The following is a 12,003-nucleotide window of genomic DNA, read 5'->3' on the forward strand; positions in this document are numbered from 1 at the left end:
AAACTCTCAAGGGAAGAGGAAGCTGAGGTTCCCAGGGAGGCCACGTAACTCCTTCGTGACTCCCCTCTACCAACACTCCCTCATCCCTAGTTTTCCCGGGGACACATCCATTATCCATGTCTGTGGGGCAGGTAACTCGTGCTGGACTCACTCCTGAGAGTCTTCCGGACCTTGCCCCCTGGAAATAGCCAAAGTCAGGAGGCAAGGGACTGAACATCCTAGAACTGGCGTGGTCAGCCCAGGAATCAAAGAAGGGCCCCATAGGCCCTATCATGGTATATGGCGTTCATTTCCTGGGCACACTGTCTATGTCTGGCACTGTGCTATCTGCGATCTGTACATACCGAAGAGGGTGTCACTGTAGAGGTAAGATGAGGATGGTAGAAATTAAGCAGTTGCTCCCTGTTACCAGCTAGCAGGGGACAAAGCAGAATCCAAGCCCAGGTCGGCTAGAGAGCAAAGCCCTGCTATCTATGTGATACCACAAAAGCTCCTCCTCAGAGAGGTGCGAATTACCTGGGCTCGGGGGGTAGGGCTGTGCACAAGCCAGAGACTCAAAGGCTCACAGCCCACCAGAGCAAGGCCAGGGTCCAACAGTGACCACTGAGACCCTTCCCTCCCCTCTGCTTTACTCCTTCCCCTCCTCCCTCCTGTTCCTTTACTGGTGGCAGAGACCCCCAGAGAGGTGGGGGCAGCTTCGGCTGGGTCTGAAGGTGCTCCCAGACACCAAGGCTCTGCAAACCAAACCAGGGAACTAAAGCTGTGAATTCAGTCCCACAAGGACGCGTCGAACATGTACCGTGGGTGCTGGATGCGGACAGCTAGCATCTTCATCAGGGAGCAGGACTTTCAACCCCACATCAGGCTAGAAGGAGGGCGCCAGGCGGTGAGGACTTAGTTGGCAGCTGAAAGCAGAGGCGAGCAGTGAGGATGCAGGGAAAGGCTCTCAAGAGATGCAGGGCCCCCACTGCAGCCTGTGAAGTGTCTGGCTCAGAGGGGTCTTTGCTGAATGAATAGAAATCCAAAGGATGGTTTGAATTCAGGCAGGAAGAAATGAATTGGTGGCTCAGATGGTAAAGCGTCTGCCTGCAATGCGGGAGACCCAGGTTCCATCCCTGGGTCGGGAAGATTCCCCCGGAGAAGGAAATGGCAAACCACTCTGGTGCTCTTGCCTGGAAAATTCCATGGACGGAGGAGCCTGGTAGGCTACAGGCAAACCACTCTATCTTCTGGGCCTCCACACCATCACCTGTAAAGTGAACTTTTGGGAATGAATTCTGTCTACAGCTCCAGCCAGTTCTCCATGTTCCACATTCTCAGAAAAACATCAGCGGAAGGCAAGAGGAAGAGAACATCTGATGAAAAGCTCACCTTGGAAACATTTTCAAAGTAACTCTACATTTTCAGAACACAATTGAGCAGTTTTAAAAACATTGTCCATTTCCAGTAGCTGGTTTTTCCTCAACATTTATTTCCAGCCTGGCCTGATGTCATTGATAAAACGAACAGGCGAGTCAGTGTCATCATGGTAACTCCTAAATTAAGCTAGCTGTACCCTCGAAAGTTCCATTTTAAAGCAGAAGTGAAAAAAAATCATGGAAAGGAAGAGGCCCAAAGGAAGATCATTTTTGGTCTGTGAGAGAATAGATTTGTACCAAGGGGCCTGAAATACTACATAATTGGCAAGCTTCTTGTCGACTCTGCTACTTTCGTCCCAGCAGAATTATATGCCCGTTGTGTATACTGCTATAAATAATTATCGGTTTTGCAAAAATTACATCCAGGCAGAAGAGCGAATGTCATGTGGATCTACATCTCGGAAATATCCAGATTCGGAAGCAGGATTAACTGCCTCTGAAACCTGCCGCCGCAGCCTGCAATCACTTGAGTGTTCCAGCAACACAAGTGCAAGCACTCCCCTCCCCTCCGAAAATGGGTGTGGGGGAGGGGGAGATTGTGCCAAGTTGGTCTGGACCAGACACAGCTGCTGTCTAGCCAGAAATGGGGACTTTTAGAGGTTATCTAGGCTACCTCCAACTCAACCCAAGCAATTAGAGTCCAATGGGATGAAAAGACTTTTTCACTGACTCATTCAACATATCCTTATCCCAAGGACTATACCCTAGAGATACAAAACAGGCATTGTTTCTGCTTTACAAAGCTTACAATGTCACACAAAATATCTGGAAATTATAATAAGATCTGGGAAGGAAGTAGAAACTAACAAGGACATTTAACTTCGATAAGTGATCATTGAAAAGGTGAAGTTGAGACCTGGCAGAAGAGAGAGAGCTGTCCAGGTAAAGACTGAGAGCAAGGCCACTCTATGCAGAGGGAACAGCCTGTTCTAAGGTCCTGAGAAGGGAAAGTTAAATATCTGCTATTGAACTAAAAGAAAATACCAAGATACAAATCTGCATGTTGGACAGAGAATTATGAATCTAGAAGAACCATAGAGAAAAAATTTACCAAACACCATTATTTTATGTTTTCTAAAGCTTCAGTTCATTTCAGTTCAGTCGCTCAGTCGTGTCTGACTATTTGCAACCCCATAAATCGCAGCACGCCAGGCCTCCCTGTCCATTACCAACTCCCAGAGTTTACTCAAACTCAGGGCTTCCCTGGTGGCTCAGATGGTAAAGCGTCTGCCCGCAATGCAGGAGACCTGGGTTCGATCCCTGGGTCGGGAAGATCCCCTGGAGAAGGAAATGGCAACCCACTCCAGTACTCTTGCCTGGAAAATTCCATGGACAGAGGAACCTTGTAAACTACAGTCCACGGGGTCGCAAACAGTCGGGCACGACTGAGCGACGTCACTTCACTTCACTTCATGTCCATCGACTCGGTGATGCCATCCAGCCATCTCATCCTCTGTCATCCCCTTCTACTCCTGCCCTCAATCCATCCCAGCATCAGAGTCTTTTCCAATGAGTTAACTCTTCGCATGAGGTGGCCAAAGTACTGGAGTTTCAGCTTTAGCATCAGTCCTTCCAGTGAACGCCCAGGACTGATGTCCTTTAGACCTTCCGTAAAATCTCAGAGGCCAGTGGAAGAGGGGAACTAAGATCCAGAATTCTGGACTATTCTGTTACCAAACTCGTTAACAAAGTTGAGCAACTGAGTTTGTTTCATTCTCATTCTTCCAAAATAGCAGTAGCCCAGTGTGTCATACAGCAAGTGAATTGCACATTTAAAAGTGATATGAGGTCATTTTATGTGATTGCATGCATTTATCTGTTCTTTCTTTTTTTTTTTTTGCCACTCCACGCAGTATGTGGGATCTTAGTTCCCTGACCAGGGATCGAACCCAAATCCCCTGCATTGGAAGCTCAGAGTCTTAACCCCTGGACCACCAGAGAAATCCCCATTCTTCCATTCTTCCTTTCACTCACTTTTAACTGCTCAGTGATCTCCTCAGGGAAACCCATGAACCCACAGCATAGCTACTTTTCTGGCAAGTGTACTTCACCATGCTGTTCTCATCTTCTAAGTAATTGTCTAGAGGTCAATGAGAAGGTCAGGATCTATCCCAAGCACCAGAGACTCCCCATCACTCACTTAGCCCAGCACATAAAAGTGCTCAAGACTATTTGCTGAAAGCTGAATGAGTGACTGACTGGATAGATGAACTGCTCTCTCTTCTGGAGATTTTACCTCTGAGAACATAATTCTGTATCCATTCATGCTTCTGCCTTATCTTCAAACACTGCCAATAAGGAGCCGATAGATTATTAAATGCTCATCCACCATTCAGTTCAGTTCAGTTGCTCAGTCGAGTCCGATTCTTCGCGACCCCATGAACCGCAGCACAGCAAGCCTTCCTGTCCATCACCAACTCCCGGAATCCACCCAAATGCATGTCCATTGAGTCAGTGATGCCATCCAACAATCTCATCGTCTGTCATCTCCTTCTCCTCCTGCCCCCAATCTTTCCCAGCATCAGGGTCTTTTCAAATGAGTCAGCTCTTCGCATCAGGTGGCCAAAGTATTGGAGTTTCAGCTTCAACATCAGTCCTTCCAATGAACACTCAGGACTAATCTCCTTTAGGTTGGACTGGTTGGATCTCCTTGCAGCCCAAGGACTCTCAAGAGTCTTCTCCGACACCACAGTTCAAAAGCATCAATTCTTCAGTGTTCAGCATTTTTGATAGTCCAACTCTCACATCCGTACATGACCACTGGAAAAACGATAGCCTTGACTAGACAGACCTTTGTTGACAAAGTAATGTTTCTGCATTATAATATGCTGTCTAGGTTGGACATAACTTTTCTTCCAAGGAGTAATATCTTTTAATTTCATGGCTGCAATCACCATCTGCAGTGATTTGGGAGCCCCCAAAAATAAAATCTGACACTGTTTCCACTGTTTCCCCATCTACTTGCCATGAAGTGATGGGACCAGATGCTATGATCTTCATTTTCTGAATGTTGAGCTTTAAGCCAACTTTTTCACTCTCCTCTTTCACTTTCATCAAGAGGCTCTTTAGTTCTTTGTCGCTTTCTGCCTTAAGGGTGGTGTATCTGCATATCTGAGGTCATTGATATTTCTCCCAGCAATCTTGATTTCAGCTTGTGCTTCATCCAGTCCAGCATTTCTCATGATGTACTCTGCATATAACTTAAATAAGCAGGGTGACAATATACAGCCTTGACATACTTCTTTTCCTGTTTGGAACCAGTCTATTGTTTCATGTCCAGTTCTAACTGTTGCTTCCTGACCTGTATACAGGTTTCTCAAGAGGCGGGTCAGGTGGTCTGGTATTCCCATCTCTTAAAGAATTTTCCACAGTTTATTGTGATCCGCACAGTCAAAGGCTTTGGCATAGGTAATAAAGCAGAAGTAGATGTTTTTTCTGGAACTCTTGTTTTTTGATGATCCAGCGGATGTTGGCAATTTGATCTCTGGTTCCTCTGCCTTTCTAAAGCCAGCTTGAACATCTGGAAGTTCACGGTTCACGTATTGCTGAAGCCTGGCTTGGAGAATTTTGAGTATTACTTTACTAGCATGTGAGATGAGTACAATTGTGTGGTAGTTTGAGCATTCTTTGGCATTGCCTTTCTTTGGGACTGGAATGAAAACTGATCTTTTCCAGTCCTGTGGCCACTGCTGAGTTTTCCAAATTTGCTGACATATTGAGTGCAGCACTTTCACAGCATCATCTTTCAGGATTTGAAATAGCTCAACTGGAATTCCATCACCTCCACTAGCTTTGTTCGTAGTGATGCTTCCTAAGGCCCAATTGACTTCACATTCCAGGATGTCTGGCTCTAGGTGAGTGTGAGTGATCACACCATTGTGATTATCTGAGTCATGAAGATCTTTTTTTCTTCTGTGTGTTCTTGCCACCTCTTCTTAATATCTTCTGCTTCTGTTAGGTCCATACCATTTCCATCCTTTACTGAGCCCATCTTGCATGAAATGTTCCCTTGGTATCTCTAATTTTCTTGAAGAGATCTCTGCTGCTGCTAAGTCGCTTCAGTTGCATCCAACTCTGTGTGACCCCATAGATGGCAGCCCACCAGGCTCTGCTGTCCCTGGGATTCTCCAGGCAAGAACACTGGAGTGGGTTGCCATTTCCTTCTCCAATGAATGAAAGTGAAAAGTGAAAGTGAAGTCGCTCAGTCGTGTCCAACTCTTAGCGACCCCATGGACTGCAGCATACCAGGTTCCTCCATCCATGGGATTTACCAGGCAAGAGTACTGGAGTGGGGTGCCATTGCCTTCTCCTTGAAGAGATCTCTAGTCTTTCCCATTCTATTGTTTTCCTCTATTTCTTTGCACTGATCACTGAGGAAGACCTTCTTATTTCTCTTTGCTTTTCTTTGAAACTCTTCATTCAAATGGGTATATCTTTTCTTTTCTCCTTTGCTTTTCACTTCTCTTCTTTTCACAGCTATTTGTAAGGCCTACTCAGACAGCCATTTTCCTTTTTTGCATTTATTTTTCTTGGGGATGGTCTTGATTCCTGTCCTGTACAATGTCACAAACCTCCATCCATAGTTCATCAGCACTCTATCAGATCTAGTCCCTGAAATCTATTTCTCACTTCCACTGTATAGTCATAAGGGATTTGATTTAGGTCATACCTGAATGGTCTAGTGGTTTTCCCTACTTTCTTCAATTGAAGTCTGAATTTGGCAATAAGGAGTTCATGATCTGAGCCACAGTCAGCTCCCAGTCTTGTTTTCGCTAGCTGTATAGAGCTTCTCCATCTTTGGCTGCAAAGAATATAATCAATTTGATTTCAGTGTTGACCATCTGGTGATGTCCATGTGTAGAGTCTTCTCTTGTGTTGTTGGAAAAGGGTGTTTGCTATGACCAGTGCGTTCTCTTGGCAGAACGCTATTAGCCTTTGCCCTGCTTCATTCTGTACTCCAAGGCCAAATTTGCCTGTTATTCCAGGAGTTTCTTGACTTCCTACTTTTGCATTCCAGTCCCCTATAATGAAACGGACATATATTTTGGAAATTAGTTTTAGACGGTCTTGTAGATCTTCATAGAACCATTCAAATTCAGCTTCTTCAGCATCACTGGTCGGGGCATAGACTTGAATTACCGTGATATTGAGTGGTTTGCCTTGAAAACGAACAGAGATCATTCTGTCGTTTTTGAGATTGCATCCAAGTACTGCATTTCGGACCCTTGTTGACTATGATGGCTACTCCATTTCCTCTGAGGGATTCCTGCCCACAGTAGTAGATATAATGGTCATCTGAGTTAAATTCATCCATTCCAGTCCATCTTAGTTTGCTGATTCCTAGAATGTTGACATTCACTCTTGCCATCTACTGTTTGACCACTTCCAAATTGCCTTGATTCATGGACCTGACATTCCAGGTTCCTATGCAATATTGCTCTTTACAGCATCGAAACTTGCTTCTATCACCAGTCCCATCCACAACTGGGTGTTGTTTTTAATTTGGCTCCATCCCTTCATTCTCTCTGGAGTTATTTCTCCACTGATCTCCAGTAGTATATTGGGTACCTACCGACCTGGGGAGTTCCTCTTTCAGTGTCCTATCTTTTTGCCTTTTCATACTGTTCATGGGGTTCTCAAGCAAGCATACTGAAGTGGTTTGCCATTCCCTTCTCCAGTAGACCACATTCTGTCAGACCTCTCCACCATGACCCATCAGTCTTGGGTAGCCCCACACAGCATGGCTTAGTTTCATTGAGTTAGACAAGACTGTGATCCATGTGATCAGATTGGCTAGCTGTCTGTGATTGTGGTTTCAGTCTGTTTGCCCTCTAATGCCCTCACTCAGCGCCTACTGTCTTACTTGGGTTTCTCTTACCTTGGACGTGGGGTAGCTCCTCTTGGCTGCTCCTGCGCCATCGCAGCTGCCGCTCTGCACTGTCACAGCCACCATTAAAGACCACTAAAATCCAGTAGCATAGTTTACAATGACCATGATATTCATAAATATTTTCTCAATTGTGTTTCTTGTTGTTTCTAGTAGGTAATATGCATGGATTCAAAGTCAAAGCAGTGCAACAACGTGACTTCGTGAAGTGTCATTCCCACTGGGCCCCAGTTACCTTGTCCCCCAAGCCCCATTTCCACCCTCAAAGTAGAGATTGGTTTGTCAAGGACAGTCCCAAGCTGTACCTATGATCTTGGTATAAATGTTAATAGTGACCTCTTTCACTCTCAAAAATATCCCATTTAGGCAGAAAAAATAATCTGGTAATCCTAGCTGTTGTTAACCACTTTCACTACTTCCTTCAAGCTTTTCTTAATACAAAATCAAACAAATAAATATATGACTTATTTAACTATTGTGCTACTGAAGGGCATTTGGCTTATTTCCTGTTGTTTGCTATTACAATCCATGTGGTAAGGCCATATCATTTACATATGTGGAGCTGTGTCTACAGGAAAGTACTTCAAGGCAGGATTGCTGGGTCAAATGGCACATGAATTTGTAATTTTGACAGAAATTGCCAAATTTCCCTCCATTGGGGTTGTGACCATCTGCAATCCTAAAACAAGGTATGAGAAATCCTTTATAGCCTTGCTCTCAAAATCACAGATTATATGACTTGATCCAAAATTAGCGACTGTGACCTAGAGGGAAACACTGTTGGTTAATCCCTTCCCCAGAACCTCACTTGGCTCCCTGGACCTGCCAAAGAAATATTTCAGTTCAGTCTCTCAGTCGTATCTGACTCTTTGTGATCCCATGGACTGCAGCATACCAGGCTTCCCTGTCCATCACCAACTCCCGGAGTTTACTCAAACTCATGTCCATTGAGTCACTGATGCCATCCAGCCATCTCATCCTCTGTTGTCCCCTTCTCCTCCTGCCCTCAATCTTTCCCAGCATCAGGGTCTTTTCCAATGAGTCAGTTCTTCACATCAGGTGCCCAAAGTATTGGAGTTTCAGCTTCAGCATCAGTCCTTCCAACTAATATTCGGGACTGATCTCCTTTAGGATGGACTGGTTGGTTCCCCTTGCAGTCCAAGGGACTCTCAAGAGTCTTCTCCAACACCACAGTTCAAAAGCATCAATTCTTCAGTGCTCAGCCTTCTTTATAGTCCAACTCTCATATCCATATATGACTGCTGGAAAAACCATAGCTTTGACTAGATGGACCTTTGTTGGCAAAGTAATGTCTCTGCTTTTGAATATACCATCTAGGTTGGTCATAACTTTTCTTCCAAGGAGTAAGCATCTTTTAATTTCATGGCTGCAGTCACCATCTGCAGTGATTTTGGAGCCCCCCAAAATAAAGTCCGTCATGTTTCCATTGTTTCCCCATCTATTTGCCATGAAGTGATGGGACCAGATGCCATGATTTTCATTTTCTGAATGTTGAGTTTTAAGCCAACTTTTTCACTCTTTTTCCCTTTCATCAAGAGGCTCTTTAGTTCTTCGTCACTTTCTGCCATAAGGTTAGTGTTATATGCATATCTGAGGTTATTGATATTTCTCCTGCCAATCTTGATTCCAGCTTGTGTTTCATCCAGCCTGGCATTTCGCATGATACACTCTGCATATAACTTCAATAAGCAGAGTAACGATATACAGCCTTGACGTACTCCTTTCCTAATTTAGAATCAGTCTGTTGTTCCATGTCCAGTTCTAACTGTTGCTTCTTGACCTGCATACAGGTTTCTCAAGAGGCAGGTCAGGTGGTCTGGTATTCCCATCTCTTTCAGAATTTTCCACAGTTTTTTGTGATCCACACAGTCAAAGGCTTTGGTGTAGTAAATAAAGCATAAGTAGATGTTTTTCTGGAACTCTTGCTTTTCTGGTGATCCAAAGAAATGCTGCTGCTGCTGCTTCACAGAGTCGTGTCCAACTCTGTGCGACCTAGGATATTAATATTTTGTTCCAAAAAAGTAATGTAAGTTAAAAAAATGTTAATATTTTTTAGCTGATCAAAGGCTTTCACTGATACTAGAAACTTTTGGTATTTTCCTATCTTTTATTCCTAATGCTACTGCAGCTAAGTCACTTCAGTCGTGTCCGACTCTGTGTGACCCCATAGACGGCAGCCCACCAGGCTCCCCCGTCCCTGGGATTCTCCAGGCAAGAACACTGGAATGGGTTGCCATTTCCTTCTCCAATGCATGAAAGTGAAAAGTGAAGTGAAATTGCTCAGTCGTGTTTGACTCTTCACGACCCCATATTTTCCAGGCAAGAGTACTAGAGTGGGGTGCCATTGCCTTCTCCATTTATTCCTAATAATTAATAGTTTTTCTCTTAAATCTCCTAACAATATGCTTCAAACTGGTGGGGTTTTTTTAGTCAGATGCATACTGATTTCTAAGAACTATGAAGATTGTTCTGTCAATAAATAGGAATATGTTGAGGGTGCAGTAATTTGGTGCATAGCACTTACACATTATCACAGTTTTCAAACCTTTGGGTCAATGCAGAAAGTTAATTGCCCATATCCTACTGGTAGAGTGGCTTTGCTAGAATAAGGAAAATGAACCCAACTGGAAGCTGAAAATCAGGCTCATCAGTGAAGAGTTCCTCAAACTGTAGCCCTTGGGCCACCTACTTCTGAGTAATCTAGAGTGCTTATTCAAAGAGTAGATTCCTAGACTGGCTTTCTCTACTGAGTTTCTCTATTACAGGCTTCTCACATCATTGTTCTAATCATTTACACTATTGTTCATAATTTTCAACCAAAAGCCATGTACAGGACACTAGATCAGTGCTCTGTAGAAATCTTCTAGCTCCCTTCACCCTGATTTTTACCTTAATTATTTATTTTGGCTGCACCACCCAGCTTGCAGGATCTTAGTTCCCTGACTAGGGATCAAACCTGTGGCCCCTGCAGTGGAAACATTGTATTTTAACCACTGGGTTGCCAGGGAATTTCCACACCCTGATTTTTAGAGAAATTTTGACTTTTGTTTTTTCCATTGTCTTATGATTTTTAAAAAGTATTTTGTTATGGAAAAATTTCAAATATAGCTGAAAGGTTAGTACACTGACCTTCATGTATCTGTGATCATTTTTAGCAATTATCAACTCATAGCTGATTTTGTTTCATCTCTGTCCCTACCAGTGGCCCCCCATCTCTAGAAGTCTTTATTGTTCAGTTGCTCAGTTGTGTCTGACTCTTTATGACCCCATGGACTGCAGCATTCGAGGCTTTCCTGTCCTCCATCATCCCGGAGCTTGCTCAGATTCATGTCCATTCGAGTCAATGATGCCATCCAACCATCTCATCCTCTGTTATCCCCTTCTCCTCCTGCCTTCAATCTTTCCCAGAATCAGGTCTTTCCCAATGAGTTTACTCTTTGCATCAGACGGTCAAAGTATTGGAGCTTCAGCATCAGTCCTTCCAATGAATATTCAGGGTTGATTTCCTTTAGGATTAACTGGTTTGATCTCCTTGCAGTCCAGGGACTCTGAAGAGTCTTCTCCAATACCACAGTTCAAAAACATCAATTCTTCAGTGCTCAGCTTTCTTTATGGTCCAACTTTCATATCTGTACAGGACTACTGGGAAAACCATAGCTTTGACTAGACAGACCTTTGTTGGCAAAGTAGTGTCTCTGCTTTTTAATATGTTGTCTAGGTTTGTCATAGCTTTTCTTCCAAGGAACAAGCATCTTTTAATTTCATGGCTGCAGTCACCATCTGCAGTGATTTTGGAGCCCAAGAAAATAAAATCTGTTACTATTTCCATTGTTTCCCCATTCATTTGCCAGGAAGTGATGGGACAGATGCCATGATCTTAGTTTTTTGAATGTTGAGTTTTAAGCCAGCTTTTTCATTCTCCTCTTTCACCTTTATCAAGAAGTTCTTAAGTTCCTCTTTGCTTTCTGCCAGAAGGGTGGTGTCATCTGCGTATCTTAGGTTATTGATATTTCTCCCAGGATATTTCATCTATGAATGTATTTTTGTACATAACGAGAGCTCCTCCTGCTCCCATAGAGGAGCAGCCAATAGGAGAGGGGGCTGGAGAGGCCCCGGGTTGGGAGAGGAAGTGCATTGAAGGGAGAATGACCAAGCAGGGTATCTGGTGGATCTCCTCTAGGCTGGCTGAGGTGTCTGTCTGAGGTACATTCTGAGGTCCCCAGGCTCTAAAAGGCAGTCCTGTCCTGTCTCCTGAAGGGGCTGTTCCTGCTGGGTGGGTAGGGGTCAGACCTGAGGGCACTCACTGAGGCCACACACTGGGCTGGGAAGAAGCCATCCTGATGTAGACTCCACTGAGCACTGGTGGCTAAGTGCATTTTTGCTATAAGCGAAGTGCCTTGTTGTAGCTTGAATATTATGCCATCCCTCTCCCACACTTCAATAGGTTTGGTTTCTGTATTTCATCAGCATTTTGTCTTCACTCCATTGCCTTGCATTCACTTTTCTGCAGTCCTTAATATCCTACCTGAATTGGAAGTAGATTTTTCTCCCCTTTTAGAGAAAAAGATGAAAGTGAAAGTTAAGTCACTCAGTCGTGTCTGACTCTTTGAGACCCCGTGGACTGTAGCCCACCAGGCTCCTCCGTCCATGGGATTATCCAGGCAAGAATACTGGCGT

The sequence above is a fragment of the Capricornis sumatraensis genome, chromosome 4 (genome assembly GCF_032405125.1).
Source record: "Capricornis sumatraensis isolate serow.1 chromosome 4, serow.2, whole genome shotgun sequence".
Taxonomy (NCBI): Eukaryota; Metazoa; Chordata; class Mammalia; order Artiodactyla; family Bovidae; genus Capricornis; species Capricornis sumatraensis.